The 25,946-nt window shown below is 39.7% G+C and overlaps 1 non-coding gene across 1 annotated transcript; it reads left to right on the plus strand.

The window, feature by feature from the left end:
* Positions 1-13,892: 13,892 nt before the first annotated feature.
* LOC111824207 lies at positions 13,893-13,999 on the plus strand. Its single transcript, XR_002827286.1, has one exon. It is a non-coding gene; the product is annotated as a U6 spliceosomal RNA (small nuclear RNA).
* The last annotated feature ends 11,947 nt before the right edge of the window (positions 14,000-25,946 follow it).

Here is a 25,946-nt window from a genome sequence, read left to right on the forward strand (position 1 = left end):
CATTCTAGATACCCCAATGCACTCTGAGGTCTTGACCCACTCCTTGGGCCCCAAAATTATTAGTGAAGTTCGTGGTAATCCAGGCCCCTCCCCTGTTTAGGAGAATCTCCCCTTTCCCCACCCTTACTCCATTACTAGTACTCTCTCCAGCAGAGGCATCTCTCTTTCTTCCCTCCTTTTGACTGGATTTACACTTTTACACTTTTGCAAAAAAAAAAAAACAGAAGAGCATTTGGCTTTAAACTGCTTTTGGCTTTCCCTCTTGCAAAAATCCCAAGAAAGGAATTACAAAAGACCTATGAAGGACCTGTGTAGAGTAGGATGGAGCGGGCTTGTGTGGAGGCTCAGAAATGATATGGTGATCAAAACACAACGGTACAAAACAAAACAAAACCCCAGATTAGTACAGCCCTATCCGGTTTGGCTCTGCAGATAGAGCGTCGGCCTGCGGACTGAAGGGTCCCAGGTTTGATTTTGGCCAACAGCACATGCCCGGGTTGCAGGCTTGGTCCCCAGTAGGGGGCATGCAGGAGGCAGCCAATCAATGATTCTCTCTCATCATTGATGTTTCAATCTCTCCCTCTTCCTCTCTGAAATAAATAAAAATGTATTTTTAAAAAACACATTGGTACAATTAATAAATTAACATCTCAAAAAACAATTCTGTTGCATTAATATAGCCTACTATTTTATCTTTTTCCACCAGGACCTGTTTCTATTTAGATAACTTCTTTCATTTCAACTTCTTTACAGATAGTTCTGCAGAGGCACTGGTAAATTCTGATTTTTTTCATTGTCTTTTTCTTAAGGATCTTTTTCTTAACATATGTTTTTATTGATTTCTGAGAGAGGGAGAACTAGAAACATCAGTGTGCCTCCTGCACACCCCCTACTGGGGGTCAAGCCCAAACCAGGGCGTGTGTCCTGACTGGAAACTGAACCGTGACTTCCTGGTTCATAGGTTGATGCTCAACCACTGAGCCACGCCGGCTGGGCTTAAAATTTTTTTTTAAAGAGAAAGTTTATTTAGAAAGTTACACAGGTAGTAGAAGTGAGGCAGCTGAGCTGCGTAGGCTCAGAAAACAAGTTACAGAAGCAAAAGGGATGCACCTGGGGGGAGAGGAGAGAGAAAAGGGGGACCTGCTCCCAAGAAGGAGAGTCACCCATTTGAACAATTTTAAAGTGTACCAATCAGTGGCACTGAGTGCCATGTGGCTATCTAGATCTAGAACTTTTCCATCATCCCAAATGAAAATCCTGTACTCATTGTCCGTGGAAGGAAGGGTTTATTTGAGCCCAGGTGATGACATATGCCAGGGAGCAAGATCTCAGATGTTCCCAAGAATAACAGTTTTGCAGCTCTTTTTATGCATTTGAAATGAAGGAGGAGAGGTAAGGAAGATTACATGGAGGTGGGAGAAAGCAAGGTGGGGATCAGATTACTAGATATTTAACAAGATTATGTGCTTTCTTAAGAGTGGCCATACCTTCAAGGGGTATTACTTCTGACTTCTCAAAGGTTTGTTAACCTTGCATAAGAATAATAGAGAAAGCTGGCTTAAAACCTTTCACTAAAGAAGTTATAGGCCTGGGGCATGACTACCCATCATGACCAGCCCAGTTAGGAATTTATCAGATCACACTGTGAGGTTAATTTCCATAGAACCCTATTTTTTTCCTCCACATCATTAACCAGTCACTTTCTACCTACCCAATCCTTCATTTGTATAGATTTATATTATTTTTTTCATATAAAATACACAAGCAATATAGAAAATATGAAGATAAAAATCTCTTTCCTGCCTAGCTGATGTTGCTCAATGGTTGAGCATTGACCTATGAACCAGGAGGTCACCGGTTTGATTCCCAGGTTTCGGACTTGATCCCCAGGATGGGGTGTGCAGGAGGCAGCTGATCAATGATTCTTGTCACTGATGTTTCTATCTCTCCCTCTCTCTGAAATCAATAAGAATATATATATTTTTTTTTTTAAATTGAGTGTGGCATATTTCTAAGAGCCAATTTACTTAAGGTATACATAGTGTTAGATGAATAAAGGAAGTTCAGAAACATATTTTATGATCCTATTTTGTGTAGAAAAAAATAGAGAAATGGATATGTTTAAATATGCTCAGAACATTAATGGAAGAGCAGGAAAACTTGCTAACGGGTTTCTTTTGGGGAGTGGGTTGGGGAATCAGGAATGGGAAACTTTTATTTCCTTCAGTATATAGATTAAAATGTTAATATGAGCATGTTCTTATTTTTTATGATTACTTACTTTATTTACGTAACAAGTGGATATGTCTTTTTTTTACAAAACAGTCTAACAATTCACTTTTTTTATATATATATATTTTATTGATTTTTTACAGAGAGGAAGGGAGAGGGATAGAGAGTTAGAAACATCGATGAGAGAGAAACATCAATCAGCTGCCTCCTGCACATTCCCTACTGGGGATGTGCCTGCAACCAAGGTACGTGCCCTTGACCGGAATCGAACCTGGGACCCTTGAGTCTGCAGGCCGACGCTCTATCCACTGAGCCAAACCGGTTTGGGCCAGTCTAACAATTCAGATACAGTAAAAGTGTTCTTGACTCCCCTCCATACACAGGCCCACACCCCTCCCAGGACAGAACCTCTGCTGGCAGTTTATTTGCATCTTGTTTTATGATTTTAGAAGTATAAGTAACTCCTTTCAAGCTGCTTAAATCTCTGTTTATTATTAGTTGTAACATTCCCCAGTGACCACAGAAATACTCCTTATGGGGAAAGGGAAGTTTTAAAATAGGGGAGCAGCAGTATTTGTCATAAACCAACTAGGCAGCAGGGAAAACCCCAGGCCTTTTTTAGATCTCTGAAGGATGGCTTAAGGTGACTGGCCGGAGGCTGGGAGTGGACAAAGAAAGGAAGGCCAGAACAATAGAGTCACTCCACCTCTGCCTTTCTGGAGGTGGGGCTGCTGCAGTAAGTGTGGGGTTGGCCTAAGCAATGTAATTTGGGGAGTAGAAACTCACCACAGAGTTAAAGTTTCAAATCATTACTTGGAATTCTAAGATAGAATATGGTGAGAAGAGTGGAAAAGTCTGTCAGTTGCTCCCTTGGGTCCAAACACTTCATTGGAGTTAGAAAGGCCCGGAAGATGGTGCCACTTAAGTTATTTTGCTGCTTTACAATTGTTATAGGGGTTAAAAACACATGGGTGTTAGAGAATTTTTTTCACTAATGAAGTTGCTTTCTGTGTTGTTTTTGGATTAACAGGCTTTTTTCCCCCAAATAGTAATTTATTTTTCTGATCATTAAAAACAACAACAACAACACTGAATTTTAGCCTGTTTGGTCCAGAAGATGCTTCTAGAGTGCAGGGAAATTCCTAATCTGATTTAATGGGGAAATCCCGGGACTGGGACTTCAGTCCTTACCAACTGGAGTCCCTGAGTCCTTATTGTATAACCTCTCATTTAATTGCTTGGTGCTTCACTTGTTTCATCTGTAAAATAAGACTTGGTACAAATGATTTCTATGGTCCTCTGGCTCAAAAATCTATTAGTTGAACTTGTCTAGTTAATATAAGACTGTCAGACTTATCATACACTCAAAATGAAGTGGAGAGTTGGATCAATTGTATAGGTCATTCTGGAAAAAAAAAGAAAGTAAATTGGACCTCAATCAAGCCTATTTCAGGCCAAGTTGTTTATTCTGTTTTCTTTTTCTGAGGCTATGAAACCAGAATCCTTCCTACCTGATGGATAAATGCACCTCACTTCTTCTCTGCTCCATTTTATCAGGTGGACTCCACAAAAATTCAAATACTGACACCTAAAACTGCTAGGCATAGTTTTGCTCGTATGTGCTAGAAAAACAAAAACGTCCTTTCAACCTCAGTGCTAAACGGATTTCACACATAGTGTCTACCATCATGAAGTTAGCCAGCCCTTCTCAAACTTTCTAAAGTGCATAGTCACCTGGGGATCTTTTAAAATGTAGATCTTGATTCAGCTGGGCTGAGTGAAGCAATGAATCTGCATTTCTAACAAGCTCCCAGGTGATCCTGGGTGCTGTCTGTTTGTGTTCTTCACCTGAACTAGCAAGGGGCTAAACCAGGAGCCCCTCACTGTCTTTTGTTACTCTCTTTTTCAAATGCAAATTATTTTTGATGAAAAATAACTAACTCTAATTTAACTGATTAAAAGAATGCTGCTTTCAGATAGTATTTGTACAATAAAGCCAAAATTAAGGTCATTCCTAAAATAAATGTGTTGTTTCTGGATGCCTGACAACTGCTAAGGTTAGGAAACTTACAGGTATGTTCCTTTTGTCTTTCCATCTATAGATATCTTATACAGCAGAGAAGACTTATTAACATATAAAAATCTTTTGCTCCAAAAAAAGGATTCAAGGCAGTAGTGTTACCGGAAAGGGGACCTGGCCCTGAACAGGTCTGCCTAGGGTCAGCGGTAGTGTGGATACTCAACTTCGTGCAGAAAAAGTGTCACAATACAAATCCAGGTGAATTTTATTTTTTTTAAATATATTTTATTAATTTTTTACAGAGAAGAAGGGAGAGGGATAGAGAGTTAGAAACATCGATGAGAGAGAAACATTGATCAGCTGCCTCCTACACACCTCCTACTATGGATGTGCCTGCAACCAAGGTACATGCCCTTGACAGGAATCGAACCTGAGACCTTTCAGTCCGCAGGCCGACGCTCTATCCACTGAGCCAAACCAGTTAGGGCCAGGTGAATTTTAGAGGACGTTTATTAAAGATGGGGACAATGAAACAAAGAAGGACTGGGAAAATGAGCCTAGGAGGGGCTGCTTTGGCTCACCAAATCAGAGAAAAGGGGGCCTTGGGGACAGGTTCAGGGGGTTTGCCTGGGATGAACTGCCACTGCTCATTGCTGCCCTGGTTACAAGCCTCATGGGGTTCTTTAGAGTTTTGGAGACACTTGCCTGTGGGGGAAGAACTGTGGGACAGGCAGGGGAGAACTCCTGGGAAGGAGAGCATGCGTTAGACCTTTGCTTTGAGAGGTTTTAAAGGCTGGGCATTTAGGGGAGGTCTTTTTTTTTGGGGGGGGGGGGGCTTTTTTAATGTTATTTTATTAAAGTATACAAATAGTAGTACATATGTCTCCTTTTTTTCCCCATTGACCTTCCCCCAACCCCCTAACCCCCTCCCCCACACATGTGCCCACCACCACCACACCACCACCTCACCCCCCCACCCCCGCCAATGTCTGGCATCCATTGGTTATGCTTATATGCATGCATACTAGTACAAGTCCTTTGGTTGATCTCTTACCCCCTCCCCCCAGGGGGGCCTTAAGGGAGGATCTCAATAGAATATTCATCAGCTTTATGCTGACATACCAAGATGAGGTTTATTCTCTTAACTTCATCTGTCCTTGGGTGTGGTTGGCAAATGGCACTAATTGGATTTCTGCTGTCTCCCTGAGTAGGGTGATTGAAACTTTAAATCTGGTTGGAGAGAAGTGCAAATCTTTTACTCTTAAGTGTCCCTGGTTTAGAGAAGATAGGATTTACTAGGGGGCTGAAAACTGCTGTTTAACTATGTCTCAGTTTCCCTATTCTGCTTGTTCTGGTTTACAGGCCTCAGTAGGTTGTGAGGATTAATGAGGTAACCTGTGTGAAAACCCTTTGCCTCGTGCCTCGTATTTACAAAATACATAACCAAAAGATATATTACCAAGTAAGGCAAAAGATACAAAGGGGCATTTCATAGAAGGGGAATCTTGAATGGTCAATAAACATTTGAAAAGATGCACAACCTCATTAATAATCAAAGAACTGAAAATTCAAACCACAGTAAGATACCACTTTAACCTCCAGAATAGCAAAAAGTAAAAAACCATACAGTAGCATGTATGATTGTTGCAGTTACTTTGGAAAACAATTAGGCATTATTCTGGAAAGTTGAAGAATATGAATATTCTACTACCTAGTAATTCAAAGACTAGCTATAAATCCTAGAGAACCTCTTGCACTATATACCAGTAGACATGCACAAAGAAGCTCGTGATATCTCTGTTCGTAAGAACAAAAAAATGAAAACAACCCAAGTGCCCATGCATAGTAGAATGGATAGGTAGTTTTATATTCATGTGATGGAATATTATATAACAGTGAAAATGAAAGTACTATAGTCACAAACATCATGGATAAGTCTCACAAACTTAATGTTGAGGGAAAGAAAAGGCAGAGAAGAATACATGTAATATGAAAACACAGTGTATTGAAGAACATATATATTCATCATAAAATGGAAGGAAAATAAGAGAATAATAAGTACAAAAATCAGAGTAAATATTATATTGGGATAAGGAGGAGGGAGACATAACTGAGGTTGGGCACCATGAGGAATTTCAAATGTATTGACAATGACAACATGTACAATATTAAAGTTTTTATCCCATTCCTATTGTCTTGAGTTGCACACTTTAACATCATATTTTACTCCAATCTCTGTCCACATCATATCAGTTTTTAAATATATATATACTAGAGGCCTGATGCACGCGAAATTCGAGCAAGAGTAGGCCTTCCTTCCCCCAGCTGCCGAGACTTCCCTCTGGCACCCTCACAGCCCCGGCTTCATCCTTTGTCCGGAAGGACATCTGGTCTAATTAGCATATTACACTTTTATTATTATAGATTTTTTTTTATTTCAGAGAAGAAGGGAGAGAGAGAAACATCAATGATGAGAATCATTGATCAACTGCCTCCTGCACACCCCCTACTGGGGTTCGAGTCTGCAACCAGGCATGTGCCCTGACTGGGAATCAAACCATGACTTACTGGTTCATAAGTGGATGCTCAGCTACTTAGATACACTGGCTGACCATGTCACTTTTTTACATGACCTCTCTCATTTAAAGACATCATTAATCCTCTCACCCATGCCAGAATGTGAATGTCATCTTTGATTCCTCATCTCCATATCAATTATCAAGTTCTCTCATCTAAACATCTCTCAGATCTCCGCCTTCATGTCCAACCCCATCCCCACTAATATGTGTTAAGTATTAGTAAATCTTGGACTAGTGGAATTACCAAATATTTCTCTCCTTATCTTATCTCTCTCCAATCTTCCCCTCTATCCTCTTCTGCTGCCAATAATCTTTCTAAAAAGAAATCCAATGTTGATTCTCCCCTAGAAATCTTAAACAGTTCCCTGTTGTTTTCAAGATAAAAAGCACACCCTTTGTCATGGAAGAAGCCATTTTAACATTATAAAATTAATACTTTTAACTAACATTTAGTCAGCACTTACTATGGGTTAGGCACCATTCAAAATGCTTTACATTTATTACTTGTCCTAACAACAACTCTATTAGGCTGGCATTATTATTATGCATTTGGCTCACAGTGCATGATCAATAAATGCCATTGAACGAATGCATTTCTCTTTAAGGATGGGGAAATGAGGCTTAGCATATTAAGTCACCCAAGGTTTTCATAGCTAGTCAGTGGTAAATTGTATACAAAGGGCAGTCTGACTCCAGGGCCTATAAGTTTGATCCATTATATCTCAAGTCTCTTTAAAAGTGGACCCTAGACCTGACCAGATTGGCTCAGTGGATAGAGTGTTGGCCCAAGGACAGAAGGGTCATGGGTTCCATTCCCAGTCAAGGGCGCACACCTCAGTTGCAGGTTCAATCCCCAGCTAGCTGGGGCGTGTGCTAGAGGCAAACAATTGATGTTTCTCCCTCTCTCCCTCCCTCTCTCTCTCTTCCCAACCTCTCCTCCTCCCTCCCTCCCTCCCTCTCTCTTTCTCCCTTCCTCTTTCTTCTCTCCCTCCCTCCTTCCTCCCTGCCTTCCACTCTATCTAAAAATCAATGGGAAACAAAATCCTCTGATGAGGATTTTTTTTTTTTAAAGTGGGCCCTACCTTAGTTTTCTGGCCTTATCTCTGGATACTTCCTGGTGCCTTTCCCACCCTAGTGATTGTTCTCTGCATTTGTGAAGCTAATTCATACTTGCCCATCTTTAGTCAGGCTCTTGGCTCTGGAAATGTCTTTCTTTACTCCAGTCTTGGTCAGGGTAGCTCTTCTCAGCCTTCAGTATCCAACTTGCATATAACTGGGTCTGAGAAGCTCTTTTTTACCCTGAGGCTGAATTACTCTTTCCCTCCCCTTTTGCTCCCAAAGCACTTTATTCATGCCTTTAATTACAGACACTTGAACACTATATTATAGTTTATTTATGTGTCTGCATTTCCCTAAGTTGTGTTCTCCTTCAGGGCAGGGACTGGGTTTTATTCATGTTTGTATCCTGTCATGTAATCAAGATTCAATAAATATTTGTTAAGTGAATGAATAAATGGATATCTTTAATTTGACTTTGCAAAAGATGTAGGAAATATTTCTTTGAAAGGACATATCTTAAATAATCTTTCTATAGAAGCTAAAGGATAAGATTAAATCTTAATTTAGCAAAGGCCAAGGCCCTTGGCAGGAAACTATTTCTTTTTTTTCAAATATTTTATTGATTTTTTACAGAGAAGAAGGGAGAGGGAATAGAGAGTTAGAAACATCGATCAGCTGCCTCCCGCACACCCCCTACTGGGGATGTGCCCGCAAGCAACCAAGGTACATGCCCTTGACCGGAATCGAACCTGGGACCCTTCAGTCCGCAGGCCGAGGCTCTATCCACTGAGCCAAACCGGTTAGGGCAGGAAACTATTTCAATATCAATAAGGTATCCTGCTTTCTGAAACTATTGAATACAAGGGTATCAAGGAATAGTTAGTTACTAAAACAAATCCTAAGTGCACTTAAATGGAAGAGTCTGAGCAAATAAATATGAATGGTTTGCTGGTACTAGCCATCTGGGGAATGAAAACTAGAGAAATTAGAAACCAAGAAAACTTCAAATATTGTCATTTATCTTTTAAAGTTTAGATAGGAAAGTTGTGAATAGAGAAAAAAATTTACCAGGCACCCTGAACTAAGTCTATTTTTATGACTTTTAGTTCGAATGCCTTGTCATAAACATTAAGGACTTCAGGTCCCTTATTGTGGATTATGTGTCATCTCTTCTTTGTGTATGAGATGTAGATAACAGCAAGTTTAGTTTCTGAGACCAGTCATTTGGTAGGTCATTTGGATCCTTGGATCTCTGAAAATTGTTAATTCCTGCCAACCTGTCTCACTAACTACTAGCTTAAAAAGAGATGCATCTGACTCATCGACAGATTCAGAAGTTTGGCCATCCTCTTCATTATTATCCTGGTATAATACTCGACAATTATTCCAATACTAGAGGCCCGGTGCACGAAATTCATACACGGGTGTAGTCCCTAGGCCTGGCTGGCGATTCAAGCGTGAGCATCTGGCGTGGAAGGGCAGGTCCCAGATGACCTCTGGGCCCTGGGCAGCACCTGGGCCCCTGCTCACACTCTCCGTGGCCTGGCGCCACCTGCTCACCTGCTCCACCATCCTGCTTCGGTCCCTATCATTGGGGCCTATCGGGGCCAGCAGCGCCTCCACTGCTGCCCACTGTAAGCGCTGCGTCACCAACACCCGCCATGTTCTGCATCACCCCCTGGTGGTCAGCTCACATCATAGCGAGTGGCCGAACTCCCAGTTGAATGACTGCCATAGGGGACAATTTGCATATTGGGCTTTTATTATATAGGATTATTTTCAGTAACTTGGTTAAGTCTTTCCACCTTTTCCCTCCCTACATTTTTCTGTATAAACAAAAACATCAGCTGAATAAGCAAAGTAATCTAGAGAAAAGAAAATGTTATTAAGAAAATCATAAGGAAGAGAAAATGCATTTACAGTATTTATTGAAAAAAAATCTGCATATAAGTGGACCTGCTCAGTTCAAACCCATGTTGTTCAAGGGTCAGTGTATATGCATAAAGATTTTTTTTTAGCTATTTGCCACTGCTTCTTTGGTAAACTTGAGCTGCTTGCCAAAATAGGATAACAAGAAGAACGGTTGGGTCCATGGTCACAGGAGCATCACAGAAGTGCCTATAAATAGACAGGGGGAGCCTTCATGCTGACTCTATCAAATTGCTGAGTTATAACTGAACCAGTTAAAGACTAGTGAGCCAGAGAGATTCAAAATTCAGAGAGAGAAGGTGATTAGTAGTGCAGAGCTCTAGAGTATGGGTGTGTGTGTGTGTGTGTGTGTGTGTGTGTGTGTGTGTGTGATCCTCAGCATAGGTGGAAAAAATAGCCTTAATAAGTGGAAAGGAGGGGTGTTATTTTGGAGGCAGGAAGTCGGGGGAGTTCCTTTTAAAGCCCTCTGTTTTTCTTAAAGGAGGAGGTGAGGTCATTCTTAGAGGGTGAGATGGGAAGGTCAGAGATTTGTGGAGGTTTAAAAGGGCTGTTGTCGATAATAGGAAACACTCCTTGTAGCCTAGCAGTCCTGTGAGCCCTTTTGCAGGTGAACCACAGAAAGGTAAGGGAATGTGGGGTCAAAGTAAAGAACCAAGAGCTACAGGCTAGAGAAGTAAGAAATGAAGGCAGGAGGAACTCAGGCCAAAGACAGAGAGAGAAAAGAGGTCAAAGAACCTGTGTCTGAGGAGCAAACGAGGAAAGGACAGGGGGAGGGTGGGGAAAGCTTGGTCAGACAGTGTAAGTGGGTTGTCATTTTAAGTGTAAAAAAGAGTATGAGTTTGAAACAAAATTTAATATACTGCAATTTTGTGATCTTGCATTTGAACATTGGTTTTATTTGTAGATTGTGTTTTTCAAACTTTTAAAATGAAGTTTTAAATAGATCTACCTAGTTGAATCCTGAGTGGGTGATCTAGAGCCCTATGAACCCTCTGCCAGCTTTACACCCCCCACAGCAACCTCTGACTCCACAGAACACAATTTAAATATCCACTAAAGTTTTGAGACTGAAAACAATTTTATATGAAGTGAACACAATTCTGGCCTTGTTTGATAAGATGTGGGGTCACATACTTACTGTCAAAGTCATGACATCATCTCAAGAGCACATTCCTATATTTCCCATAGTGGATATGTATTACATTTATAATGTGTTCTAACTGGAGTCAGAAATGCAGTTGATCCTAGATTCAGTTCGATAATCTATCCAAAGGAGCTAACACTTGAGAAATCCCAAGAATGGGTCTCCCAGCTGTGGAAAAGAAGCAGGTAGAGCTAATTTTCTGTATTTTTTAGGGCTAACATAGTTCTCAGTCTGTCCTGTTTGCTTATTTAACATTTGTTAGAAAATAATTCTAGACCTCTACCACCTATATTCCAAAATATATTCTCGCCAAAACTGGTTTGGCTCAGTGGATAGAGTGTCGGCCTGCGGACTGAAGGGTCCCAGGTTTGATTCCGGTCAAGGGCATGTACCTGGGTTGTGGGCACATCCCCAGTAGGAGATGTGCAGGAGGCAGCTGATCAATGTTTCTCTCTCATCGATGTTTCTAACTCTCTATCTCTCTCCCTTCCTCTGTAAAAAATCAATAAAATATATTTTTAAAAAATATTCTCTATAGAGTAAAGCTTTAGATATAAAAAATTATAATATGTAGTTAGAAGAAAATATAAGGAAAAATTATATAAACTTGTATAAGAAAGGCAGCTTATAAACTTACTAGAGGCCCGGTGCACAAAATTCATGCACTGGGGGTCCGGGGTGTTCCCTCAACCCAGCCTGTGCCCTCTCACAGTTTGTGACCTCTCAGGGGATGTAGCAGTGTGCCAAGTGGCAGGTGGCCAGGGAGGAGCCCAAATTGGGGCCAGGTGCCACGCCGCTCCCACTCATCCTGGCCCGCTGTACCTGCTGTCGCGGCACAGTAGTGCTGCCGCGGAGTCGGAAGAGGTTCCCACAGTGGCAGCTGTGCTCGCCAGCGTGAGCCCAGCTTCTGACTGAGCGGCACTCCCCCTGTGGGAGCACACTGACCACCAGGGGGCAGCTCCTGCATTGAGAGTCTGCCCCCTGGTGGTCAGTGCACATCATAGCGACTGGTTGTTCTGGTCATTCCACCATAACGGTTGCTTAGGCTTTTATTATATAGATATCAGAAAGGCAAAGGCAACTCCGGAAAGTCAGAATCCCAAATTAAAAAAGACAGACCTATCTGACTACACAAAAGGACAAACAATAACAAGGGAAAAGACACAAAAGACATAATGAAAATCAGGACTGCTAAAAATATCTGCAGCACATATGACAAGCAAAGAGTTAATATCATTACAAACAATAAGAAAAAGACAAGCCAACCAAGAGCAAGGCAGACGAAGAACAGGCAATCCACAGGAAGGAATCCAAGTAGCCAACATATATATGAAAATAGTAGCCAGGAAAATAAAAATGAAAGTAACTATCAAACAGCATCCTGTGCTGGGAAGAAACTGTAGATATGGACACTCTCAAATTTACCATAGTGTGTGTGTGTGTGTGTTACTATAGCCTTTTTGAACAATAATCCAGCAACATCTATAGAATTTTAAATACTAATAAGATGAAAATACAAGTAAACATATACTTTATCTTTTAATTTTATGTTTAAATTGTTCAAATCTATAGAAAAGTTGCAAAAATAGTACAATGAGCGACCAGTCACCTACAGTCACCAATTGTTGACATTTTATTATATTTACTTTCTCTTTCTCTATCTCTCGCTATATATTTAATATGTAAATACTTTTTATTTTCAAGAATAAAAAATGTTTAATGATTTTTTTAAAATATATTTTATTGATTTTTTACAGAAAGGAAGGGAGAGGGATAGAGAGTTAGAAACATCAATGAGAGAGAAACATCGATCAGCTGCCTCCTCCATACCCCCTACTGGGATGTGCCTGCAACCAAGGTACATGCCCTTGACCGGAATTGAACCTGGGACCCTTCAGTCCGCAGGCCGACGCTCTATCCAGTGAGCCAAACTGGCTAGGGCAATAAAAAATGTTTAAATAAAAATATTTTAAACTTGAGATCTAGGTGTGTCAGTGTCAAATAAAAAATTAAATGGAGGGCAACCAGCTGGGGTACCTCCCCTGCAGCAGGAAGCTTTTCTGTAATAAAACTGCTTTTGCTAGAATAAATAAATAAATAAAAATTAATGGAATCAAGCTCTATGCTCTGCATAAAATAAACCCATTAAGACACATGGTTTGCCCTGACTGGTTTGGCTCAGTGGATAGAGCATCGGCCTGCGGACACAAGGGCCCCAGGTTCGATTCCGGTCAAGGGCATGTACCTTGGTTGCGGGCACATCCCCAGTAGGGGGCGTGCAGGAGGCAGCTGATAGACGTTTCTCTCTCATCGATGTTTTTAACTCTCTATCCCTCTCCCTTCCACTCTGTAAAAAATCAATAAAATATATATATTTTTAAAAAGACACATGGTTCTATTTTGGCAATGGCAACAGAACCCTATTAGGATAGGGAGTTTGCCTTATGCATAACTATATCTCCATTACCTAGAACACTGCCTAGTATATGGACAATTCTTAGTAACTATTTCCTGAATGAGTGAGTGAGTGAATTGAATGAGTGAGTAAATATGAAATTATTTGCATTTTTGTCTGTTTTCCATTCAGTTGAATATCTAACTCAGGTGTCTTAGCTGAATAAAATTTCATTTATAAATATGTTCTGAAGTAAAACCTATGGATTCCTGCATGGTAATTTATACTTATCAAAAATAATAATTGTGCCGAACCGGTTTGGCTCAGTGGATAGAGCGTTGGCCTGCGGACTGAAGAGTCCCAGGTTCAATTCCGGTCAAGGGCATGTACCTTGGTTGCGGGCACACCCCCACTGGGGGGCGTGCAGGAGGCAGCTGATCGATGTTTCTGGCTCTCTATCCCTCTCCCTTCTTCTCTGTAAAAAATCAATAAAATATATTTTTAAAAAATATATAAAAAAAAAAAATAATTGTTGTGCTCACTTTGGCAGCACATATGCTAAAATTGGAATGATACAGAGAAGGTTAGCATGGCCCTACCGCAAGCATGACACACAAATTCATGAAGCATTCCATATTAAAAAAAAAAATTGTTCTAGGTTTGTTCATTCATCATTTATTCAGTCATCACTCAGTCCCCAAACATTTACTGAGCATAGTTCCATTCCCAGCAAGATATTTGCTATGCGCCTGAATTAGAACAACAAAAGACATAGCAGTGAGGTGGGAGAGCAAACAAGTAAACAAACAATTAAGATGCTTTGATGGATTTAACAAAACTAGATAGTATTATGAGCACACAGGTTGAGAAACTAAACAAGCTTGGTCAATCAGGAAAGGCTGCTTAAGGGAAGTAATATTTACATTGCTCTTTAAGGGATGAGTAGGAATTAGGCGATGAATGGCATTCTAGTCAGAGGAAGCAGCATTCATTCATTTATATGTTTATTCCAACATTTACAGTGCTTATTGTGAGCCAGTCCATAGGCTCTAGAGATGTAGCAATGAACTACACAAAAAAGTCTATGCCATCTTGTGGGGAGAGATAAATTAACAAGTAAACAAAAAAATGTATAAATGACAAGAAGGATGAGGGATGAGAGAGGGCCTGGGGTGGTATGTGCATCTTAGATAAGATGACTAAGGGAAGGACTAACAAGGGAGATAACATTTGAGCAAAGACCTGCGTGAAGTAAGGGAGGGACTGTGAAGGAAGAGCAATAAGTGCAAAGGGCCCAGCCTATGGCTCAGTGGTTGAGTGAGATCACGGTTTGATTCCTGGTGAGGGCACATGCCCTAGTTGCGGGCTCAATCCCTAGTGGGGGGCATGCCGGAGGCAGCCAGTCAATGATTCTCTCTCATCATTAATGTTTCTATCTCTCTCTCCCTCTCCCTTCCTCTCTGAAATCAATATATATATACAATAAATATACATATATACATATGAAGGCCCTGAGGTGACCAGTGAAGCTAGAACTGAGTGAGTGGGAGAGCAATGCAACAGGAGATAAAATCAGAGAGGTGTAGTGGGAAATCACGTAGAGCCTAGCTCTCGGCAACTGGTGACTTTGATGAGATCACCAAGGAAATGAGGGTAGAGTTAGAAGTCTTAGAAGTGAGCAATATTTAGAGGTCTGGAAATACCAATATTTAGAGGCCTGAAAAAAGATAAAGACAGAGAAAAGGAAACTAAAATAGGAGCAAAACCAGGCATAAATGATGTTCTAGAAGTCTGGTGAGTACGTGTTTTAAATAAAGAAGCTATTTACTCTGCCAAAATATAGAATATTACTCAGGGAGCAGGGAGCAGATTCCGGATAGAGGGTGCAGAATCTGGGTAGAATGATGGCAGGAGAAAGTGGTCACAAGCAACTTTTTTAGTCAGATAACTTAACAACGATATTGACATGGAGGTCTTAAACATAAAGCGAGGCAAATGTAGAGTACTTTATCATCTTAAAATTGCTTTCCCACACACCGGCTCAGTTGTCCCTCTAAGCCAGCAATTTTCAACCAGTGTGCCACAGCAGGCACACTGATGGCCGAAAGAATATTTATTTATTTATCATTGAATTCACTTGGATGACATTGTTTAATAAAATAGGTGTCAGAGGTACAATTCTACCACAAGATTTTTTTTTCCTCCCAAGAATTTTAAAAACATGCAATACCTGACTATTTAGTTAGGGGCACTGACCTCTTTTCCCTTAGATTGTCAAATTGAAAAATGACCATGAAAAACAAGTAAACAAGTAAACAAATAAAAATTGACAGCAGCCAACACAATAATAAACGTCCGGCGTGAATAAATAAAAATTATACCTTTTTTTTTTGGTCAGTACAGAAAAAAAAATAATATATTTCTTGGTGTGCTGCAGAAATTTAGTAATTACTTTATATGTGCCATGAGATGAAAAAAGGTTGAAAATCGCTGTTCTAACCAGTCCAATGCAGGACAGCCTTAATTTTCTTTGTCTGAAGGTATTCAATTAACTTTATTAATTTGAATCCATTTTTAAGTTATCTAGCTATATAACCATGTTCAAATAATGATACTTTGCCTTATCTTTTAGAATATTTTCATATCGTAGAATGCACTGGCTAGAACTTCTAGCACAATATTACAGGAAAGTAGCTGCAATTTACATCATAAGCCAGAGTTAATCTTCTTTGTATAGAAAAAGCTCCTACCAAACACAGAGAAAAAGACCAACAAGAGAAAAATGAACAAAGAATGTGAATAGACAGTTCAGAGAGAAGAAAATACAAACTTAAACATTTAAAGAAAATCTTCAGCCTTACATATAGTGAGAAAAATGCTTAGATTGTCAAATGACAAGAAGTTTGTTAACACTGTGTGTTGCGAGGCTGTGGGAAAACAGGTGCCCTCATTTACTGCTGATGGGAATGTAAATCGATTTAATCCCTATAGAGGGCAAGTTGGCAACATCTATCAAAACAACAAATGCATATACCCTTTGACCCAGCAATACCAACCTTAGGAATTTACCCTTGGGACATACTTGCACATGTGTTAATTGACCTATGTACAAGATTATTCATTGCAGCATTGTTTGTAATAGAAAACAAAAAGAAAACAATCCAAATGTCTATCAATAAGGAACTGGTTAAATAAATTATAATATATCCATGAAATGGAATACTATGCTGCCAAGAAAGAATGATGAGCTAATGATACAGAAATATCTTTAGGACATATATACTAACTGAAAAAAAAAGGTGAAGAACTGTGTGTATGATATGGGTATGCTACCTTTTGTGGGGGAAAAGGGGCAAAATAAGAGCATATATTTTTATTTGTATATTCATAAAGAAATTCTGGAATAATACAAAAGTACTTATAATGGATTACCTTTGGTAGTCTGGGTGTGAGCCAATGGGAGACAGGAATGGGAAAAATTAACTGAACCTGCTTATTTAAAAAAAAAATGTTTGAACTGTGAGAGAACAGACTGATGGTTGCCAGAGGGGAGAGGCATTAGGGGGGTGGCTGGGTGAAAAAGGTGAAGGGATTAAGAACTACAAATTGGTAGTTACAAAATAGTCATGAAGATGTAAAGTACAGCATAGGAAATATAGTCAATAATATTGTAATAGCTATGTAAGATGCCAGGTGGGTATGTACTTGAAATATTGGGGGACCACTTTGCAAAGTATATGAATATCTAACCACTATACAGTACACCTAAAACTAAAACAAAGTACTATTGAAAGTAAACTTTAATTGAAAAATAAAATATTTTTAAATAAAATAAATTTTTGAACTGTGAGAATTTATTATCTATTAAAAAAAAGTGGGGAAAACATGTAAATGAGTTACATACTCAGCATTTAAAAATGTAAATCAATTTTTAATTGGCTATTTTAGGTCCTTTTTAAATTGCTAACAGGGCATGGTGAAGTGGCTGGACATGTTCACAGGGACTCACGTCAGCTGTTGTGTACATATATCTGTAGCTTTCTGCTTTGGGGCTGGAAGACCTGGATAAGCTGGATTAAATACTGCCTGTGGCCTTAGGCAAGATCCTTAACCACCACCTAGGGTTTTCCTGAGGATTGAATGAGGAAGATAATGTACAGGTTTTAGTTCAGAGCCTGGCATGTGCCAAGTGGAAAAGCGTTGTTTCCATGTTTTCTGAGAGTTGGTACTTGCTTCTCCCTTCTCCCAAAGCACCTGTTACCCACTTCCTGTCAAAGCTCTCCTGCTCTGTGCTAGCAGTTTGTTTGCAAGTCTGATCCCTTGAAGGCAGACACCCCGTCTTAGTGAACTGAGTCCCCATAGTGCCCAAACACATTGTCTGGCATGTAGTCGACTGTAATGGGCACACAATGAATGTGTGTTCCTTCATCCTACAAAGATCTATGAAGCACCTACTATTTGGGCAGGTACTGTTCTTGCTGCTGAGCATTAAAGAGACATGTGGTCCTGTTAATTTAGCAAAAGATAAAGACATTAAAAGATACTTGATTGCAGTGGGATGAGTGAGAAGAAGGAATAGTATCTAAAGTACAATGAGACCCTACAGGGAGAGGCTAACCTGGGAGTCTCCCTTAGGAACTGACTTTTAGAGAATTAAAAATAAATCTAATTTAGTTGCCAATATTATGAAGGAAACATTGCAGGCAGAGGGAACTGCCTCCCCAAAGGAAAGGGTTTTATGTCCTTGGGGAGCCAAAAGGCCAGCAGACCCTTAAGGAGCAAGGAGGAGAGAAATCTCTGCAGTGGCCCTGGAGGTAAACTTAATAAAACTTAACACTTGTATGCTTGATACTTGTGGGGGCGGGGGGGGGGGGAGGGTTGGAAAAGGTGAAGGGATTTAGAAGTACAAATTGGCAGTTATAAAAATAGTGACAGGAAACAACCTAACTGCCCATCAGCAGATGAGTGAATTAAAAAACTGTGGTACTTCTATACAATGGAATACTACGCAGCTATAAAAAAGAAAGAACTCTTACCATTTGCAACAGCCTGGATGGACCTAGAGAGCATTATGCTAAGCGAAATAAGCCAGTCCAGAGAAAGATAAGTAGCACATGATCTCACTCATATGTGGAATCTCATGAACAACATAAATTGATGAACAATCAGGTCGGGGGCAGGCTGGCCGGACCCCACTGTGCACGAATTTGTGCACTGGGCCTCTAGTAATATTATAATTATATAATGTCAGATGGGTAGTAAATTTATCAGGGTTATAACTTCATAAGTTATATACTTATCTAATCACTGTGCTGTACACCTGAAACTAATATAATATTGTATTTTTCAACTGTAATTGAAAAATAAAACAAAATCATAAAAGAACAATGAGGCACAGCCAGCATAGGTCAGTGGTTGAGCATCAACCTATGAACCTGGATGTCAGCCAATCAATGATTTTTTCTCATCATTGATGCTTCTATGTCTCTCTCCTCTCCCTTCCTCTCTGAAATCAATAAAAAAATATTTTTTAAAAAAGAAGAAGAACAATGAGTTTCCATTGAAGGATTTTAGGCAGAAGAAAGAATTGATTAGATTTTCATTTCTTAAAATCTTTCTGGCTGCTATGGAAAGATTAAGTGGCTTTTGTAACTGTTGAGGATAATGATAGTGACAAAGTGTTAAATGATTGCATAGGCTATGTGCCCTGACCGGGAATCAAACCATGACCTCCTGGTTCATAGGTCCACATTCAACTCAAACAACAATTCATCACCAATTATATTCAAATTTGTGTTACAAATTTACTTGGTTTGCACATCCTTTTATACTTCACTGAAACTGTATCCTCTCTATTTTTATTTTTTGTAACATATTTTTATTGATTTCAGAGAAGAATGGAGAGGGAGAGAGAGATAGAAACATCAATGATGAGAGAGAATCATTGATCAGCTGCCTCCTGCATGTCCTATACTGGGGATTGAGCCAAAAATCTGGACATGTGCCCTGACCGTAAATCAAACCGTGACCTCCTGGTTCATGGGTCCATGCTCAACCATTGAACCACGCTGGCCAGCTTGTATCCTCTTTTACTTAACCTCCTCTAGGAATTCACAGATTTCTTCAAGCTGCAGATTATTACCACTTTTAGGAAGGTTATCCCCATAGATAAATCCTATTGCCTGTTGATATAATTTTACTATAGAGAGTAATCAAATCTTGGGACTCTGGGGAGACCATATCTGCCCCCACATGTAGCAGGCCTCATAGTCTTCATTCTACCATACCCAGCTGTCCAATACCACTTCCTGCTACCGCCTCACGAAATTATTCTACTAGGAAAAGCCTCAGAGAACTTTTTAAGAAAAATAAGCAAGTGCATAGCTCTGGCAGAGGAGCAAAAACAAATATGGGAACTGAGGAATGTCTATCTAATTTGTGTGATTTTTACAGTAACTCTTTGGCTGCCTTAATCATCTAGAAATCAGTTTGGGTAACAGTTCTGAAAGTGGTAATCTTGGAATTGTAATGTCATTAGGGAGTTTCTATTCTAATAAGAGCTATCTTGTATACTTGGCCAACGTTAATAGAATTCAAATGATATAACAACAGATTCCATTTTGCTTACCAAAATAAAAATAACAACACTAATACACAATTTAAAATCTGTAATTACTTTTATTCTGTCTTCATCTTGTAAATAATTTGACATTATTGCTGATATAGGTGCTAAGTAATAAAATTTTGAATGTCTGTTTAGAAGATTGTGACTTTAGGGGAAAAGTATCTTTTTTTTTCCTTCCTGTGGCATTCTAAAAAAGAGGAAAAGGCATTGTTTGATAATATAATTAATGCTGTAGATATCAAATGAGGCACTTCAAGCTGTGTGAATCTGAATGAGTAAAAATTCTAAAGGCAACAAACAAGATTTTAAATGTCTTATTAAAACACATTTCCTCACCAGAGGGAGAGACTGTAAACACCATCTGAAAATGAATCTCAGACCTGGAATCTCCTTTCAGAGTGACTTGATGACTTTGATAAGCTCCCTCTGTGATAAAATTATTCTTTACTCTGAGGGGGTAACTATCTGATAATTATATAGAAGTCAATTTTTAAAAAAGATATTTTTTTATTGATTTAACACTTGGAGTGCGGGTGAATTTCCCGCCAAAATATAAGATGGCTCTGTCTTTTGGTTTTGTTCCATCCACCAAAAGGGTGGATTACAAACAAATATTTGGTAATACGCAGTTACAATCGGCCCGAGTTTACACGTTTCCCGCACTCCAAGTGTTCAGAAAGGAAGGAAGAGAGAGAGTGAGAGATAGAAATATCAATGATGAGAGAGAATCATTGATTGGCTGCTTCCTGCATGCCCCCCACTGGGGATCGAGCCCACAACCTGGGCATGTGCCCTTGACTGGAATCGAACCCAGGACCCTTCAATCCGCAGGTTGACTCTCTATCCACTGAGCCAAACCAGCTAGAGCTAGAAGTCAACTTTTTTAAACCTAGGGAAACACTTAATTTTGAACAAGTGACAAGCAGTATACCTCACTAATTTATAAAAGCCAATTTGTCAAAAAAACAAAACAAAACACAATTTTTCATGGTTACAATTTATCAATCAAATAAAAGATGAGTCAAGAGAGCAGTGTGTCTTTGGAATACCTGAGAGTGCCTGGTACCAAGGATTGTACACAGATTCAGGAAACACCAGGTGAGTGATTAATAATAATAGTGATGATGATAATAATATGTATGGAGTGCTTATCATGTGGTAGGGACTTTGAAGCAAGCTTTACAAGTATTACATGTATAACTACCAAATCACACAGTGACCCTAGGAAGTAGGTTCTGTTGTTATCCTCATTTTACAGATGGCGAGGCTGGATCACAAAGAATATGGGGAACTTGAATAAAATCACAGAGCTAGGAGGTGATGGAGCTGGGACTCAAAATCAGACATCTGCCCCTAGAGTCTTTAATCACTGTGCTTCTTAAATATGGGATGATGAAAGTTGAGGTTTTCAAGTGGCAGGCCATAACGCATCACTTTAATGGCTCTTTTAAAAATTAAACAGAATAGAATGGAACAGAAAATATCCAGACTGCACGGCAGCAAAGGTAAGTAATGTTTCATAAAACGACTGTCATTTATGTGTAGACACATAAACAATCTACTGCACAGTAGCAAATGAAAAAGTACATTACAAAACCTGATTCACAGATGTGAAACTAACAGAATCAGTTTTCCAAAAAGGGAAGATATCACAGCTATCTTATTTTTCCTGCAAAATTAAACCTAAAAATGCATCAGTTCAACTTATTATTTTTCCAGCTCAAAAGACCACACATTTATCTCACAGTTTATGTGGGTCAGCAGATTAGTCATTTATGTGTAGACAAGTACATGTGGACTGGGTCACAATGTAAAATTTTTACTGTGGGTTGAGGTAAAAAAAAAATATTTGCAAGCCTACTAACCTAAAATATGGTTGATATAGATATATTTTTAAATAATAAGATATATATTATTTATTTATTTTATCGATTTCAGAGAGGGAGCGAGAAATAGAAACATCAGTGATGAGAGAGAATCATTGATCAGCTGCTTCCCACACGCCCCACAATGGGGATGGAGCCAGCAACCTGGGTATGTTCCCTGACCGGGAATCAAACCATGACCTCCTGGTTCATAGGTCCACACTCAAACACTGAGCCACGCTGGCCAGGCTCAGACATCTTTTTTTGGGTTGGTTTGACCTGTAAGTTCATGAATCATAGTTCAATATTTTATGAGTTACAAGAGGATTTCCAGAGGGAATCTGAAAAGTATACAGGATTTTTCTCTGTGGAAAGCACAGAGAACATTGTTTCTGACATTTCTGACATTAAGTGACAGGATTTCTCCAAACAGATGTAGCATATAATAGTATACAGTATACTTTTACATTGCTTTGGACAACAGTTCTCTATGTGATACGATTCTAAGTGGCTGGTTGCACAGATTTTTCTCATTGTACAGATTGTGTAAAATGAGATCCTTTTCAGCATATGTTTTAAAATAAGAGTCTCCTTTCTTCCAACAGGAAATTCTTTTTTTTCTTAATCCTCACTGGAGGACAGACTTTTATTGATTTTAGAGAAAGTGGAAGGGAGAGGAAGAGAGAGAGAGAAACATTGATCGGTGGCCTCCCCCACGGAGATCCCAAAACCTAGGCATTTAGTTCTGGCTTAAATTCGAACCTGTGACCTTTCAGTGTATGGGACTATGCTCCAACCAACTGAGCCACACCAGCCAGGGTTATATTTGCCTTTTTGGAAAATAGGAACACTCCACCAAGCTAGCCTTTTCTGATCTCTTTCAGGCCTAAAATGAGTACCTGAATCACTTTTGATTTGTTGTTGTATTTATTTGTATATGCTTTTTGGAGACAGAGGAAGGGAGAGAGAGAGAAACATCTATTTGTTGTTCCATCCACCCATCTAGCACTCATGGGTTGTCTCCTGCATGTGCCCTGAACAGGGGTTGAACTAAAACCTTGGCGCATCAGGACAATGCAGCACCCAATTAAGCTACCTGGTCAGGGCTTTTTTGCTTTGTTTTTAAGAGTAAGGATTTAGCCATGCCGATGTTGCTCAGTGGTTGAGCATCAACCGATGAACCAGGAAGTCACAATTCGATTTACCATCAGTGCACACGCCCAGGTTGCAAGCTCTATCCCAGTAGAGGCGTACAGGAGGCAGCCAATCAAATCTTTGCCTCTCCCTTCTTCTCTGAAATCAATACAAAGATATTGTTTTTTACAAAGGGTAAGGATTTATCAGCTCTACCTTGTGTATAACACTCAAGTTTCATTCATCTAATAATTCAACAAATATTTATTGAACACCTAATCTATAGGTAAGCGCCATAGGTAACTTAATGAAATACAAAGACATAAACTGCAGAATTCCTGCTCTTCAGAAGTTTATCACTTGATTGGGAAGGGAAGATGTACAGCTGACGAAACACCAAGTTCTGACAATTCTACCCCTTTAACATTTCTTGAATCCTTCCACTTCCTGCCATTTTCAAAGCCACTATATTAGTTCAAGCCACCACCAGCTTTTCCTTGGTTTCTTCTAACAAATCTCCTCGTCCCCAAATCTGTTCTTCAGTGTGCTTTCTAAAACGCTAATATAATCACTTCCTTTCCTAAAATCTTTTAATGACTCACTTTTTAAAAAAACATTTATTTATTATTATTTTTGTTGTTGTTGTTGTTGTTGTTAATCCTCACCTGAAGATATTTTTTCATTGATTTTTAGAGAGTGGAAGGGAGGGGGAGAGACAGAGAAAGAAATATCAATGTGAGAGAGACACATTGATTGGTTGCCTCCCACACGCACCCTGACCAGGGCCAGGGATCAAGCCTGCAACCAAGTATGTGCCCTTGACTGGAATCGAACCCGGGACCCTCCAGTCTGCAGGCTGACACTCTATCCACTGAGCCAAATGGGCTAGAGCATGACTCACAATTGTCCTTAGGATAAAGTCTAAATTGTCCCAGTGACTGAATTGGACCTCGCTTCTCTCCTTTGTCCTATCTTTAGCCACTTGCTTTCTTCAGACATGTTTTTCAGCCATTCTGAGTTCCTTTCAGAGTCCCTAATTTACCATGCTTAACTTTCTTCATGTTATTCTCCCTGCTTGGAATGTCATCTGTAAATGTGTGCTCATTAATTCCTTTATTCACTCAAAGCATCCTTTATTAAGGGTGTCTGTGTATCCAGCCCAATACACTATCCTGAAATACCCGTTGTAGTCAGGAGCTGGAGTGTAAGCAGGCCATTACACTGCAGTGGTCAAGTCCCCGGACGGATGAAGACATAGGAACTGTGGGGGTCGTAGATAAACCCAACCTAGAAATCAGTGAAGGTGCTGGAGGGAGGAAGAGAGTGAAGAGTAGTCTGGATTGAGGAAGCAGCATGTGTAAAGGATTGACAGTTAGTGTGGCCTGAGTGGACGATGTGTAAACCCCAGAGCATGAGCAAGACCGGGAGGCAGGGCCCAGTCACCGAGGGCCTTTTACATAATGTGCTAGGCCCTAGCAGCTAGGGAGTTGGGGTTTCTTTTCTTGTGAAGTAATGGGGAGCCACTGAAAGGTTTTTTAACAGTAGAAGGGAGGGATAGGGAGCTGGAGAGGAGAAGGAAGAATAGCATGGTCACATTTGTTTTTAAAATCAATACTAGTAGCATTGCTAGAAAGGCAATTTGTCACAAATTGCTTAAATAAGCAAACACAGTCCTGAATTAGGGGGGGGAAATCACCCCAAAAATTTCAGGGCTGCCTTACGAAGCTGAGGCCATTTACTAGCATGCTAACAAAGTTTAAATTGCATAAATACATGCTAGTTTAAATTTCTCCTATTTTAATAAACTCAGGAGTATGAGTCTTTGAGGGCAGGACTTCTGCCTGACTTGTTCCCTATCATATCTTCACCACCTATAATAGAATCTAGTATGGAGTAGATTATCAATAAATATTTTTGACCAAGTGACTCTGAAATGTCTTCAAATACCTCTTCCAATATTGTTCGATGAAAATAACACCCTGGTATTTAAAAAAAGCCAACAATGCAACTAAATTAACCCCCACTTATTAAATATAACATGTTCAAATTTATGAAAGTGTGTGATTACTCAGAAACTATTATAGATCCAATTATAGGAAAAAATCATGTCTCAAGAAAATATTTTTTATCATTTGGTCTTTTTCTGTCAAGAGAGATAAAAGGTTTTTCTTTTTTCTTTTTCTTTTTAATTAGTTAAGGTATTACAAATGTGTCCTCATCCCCCCCATTAACCCCCAACCTCCCCCCCCCCCCCCCGGCGCACACTCATGCTCCCATCCCCAAAAGGTTTTTCTTATAATTGTATCCCCAGTCCCAACACAGTACATGTCACATGATGGGACTCAAAATATTAGTTAAATAAGTGAATATCTGAATAAGTATAGAGAATGCTTCCTTAAGGCAAACACATTGGCAAAATCCCTAATAAAAGTTTCTGTATTTCTATGTATCTGCTCTAATCTTCAAAAGAAAGGAACACACAGAAAGCACCTTAGAGCCTTAACCGGTTTGGCTCAGTGGATAGAGCATCGGCCTGAGGACTGAAGGATCCCAGGTTCGATTCCCGTCAAGGGCATGTACCTTGGTTGTGGGCACATCCCCAGTAGGGGGTGTGCAGGAGGCAGCTGATCGATGTTTCTCTCTCATCAATGTTCCTAACTCTCTATCCCTCTTCCTCTCCCTTCCTCTCTGTAAAAATCAATAAAATATATTTTTTTAAAAAGCACCTTAGAAACCTTCTAACAGTTGGATCACTTCACAGATGGTGAAGAGCTCTGCTGTCTTATTAAGGGCAGAAGGAGTAGGAGAATCCAGATCTGCTTTCAGACATTTTTCACTGTCCCATTTTGCAACTCCAACTTTTTTTAAAAAGTGGCAACATTCATAAGAATATTATTTGATCCTGTGAAACCCACTTTGTTTGTACAGTTCAAATGTATCTCTCTCCACTGCAGAGTTACTACA

The sequence above is a fragment of the Myotis lucifugus genome, unplaced genomic scaffold (assembly GCF_000147115.1).
Source record: "Myotis lucifugus unplaced genomic scaffold, Myoluc2.0 scaffold_6, whole genome shotgun sequence".
NCBI lineage: Eukaryota > Metazoa > Chordata > Mammalia > Chiroptera > Vespertilionidae > Myotis > Myotis lucifugus.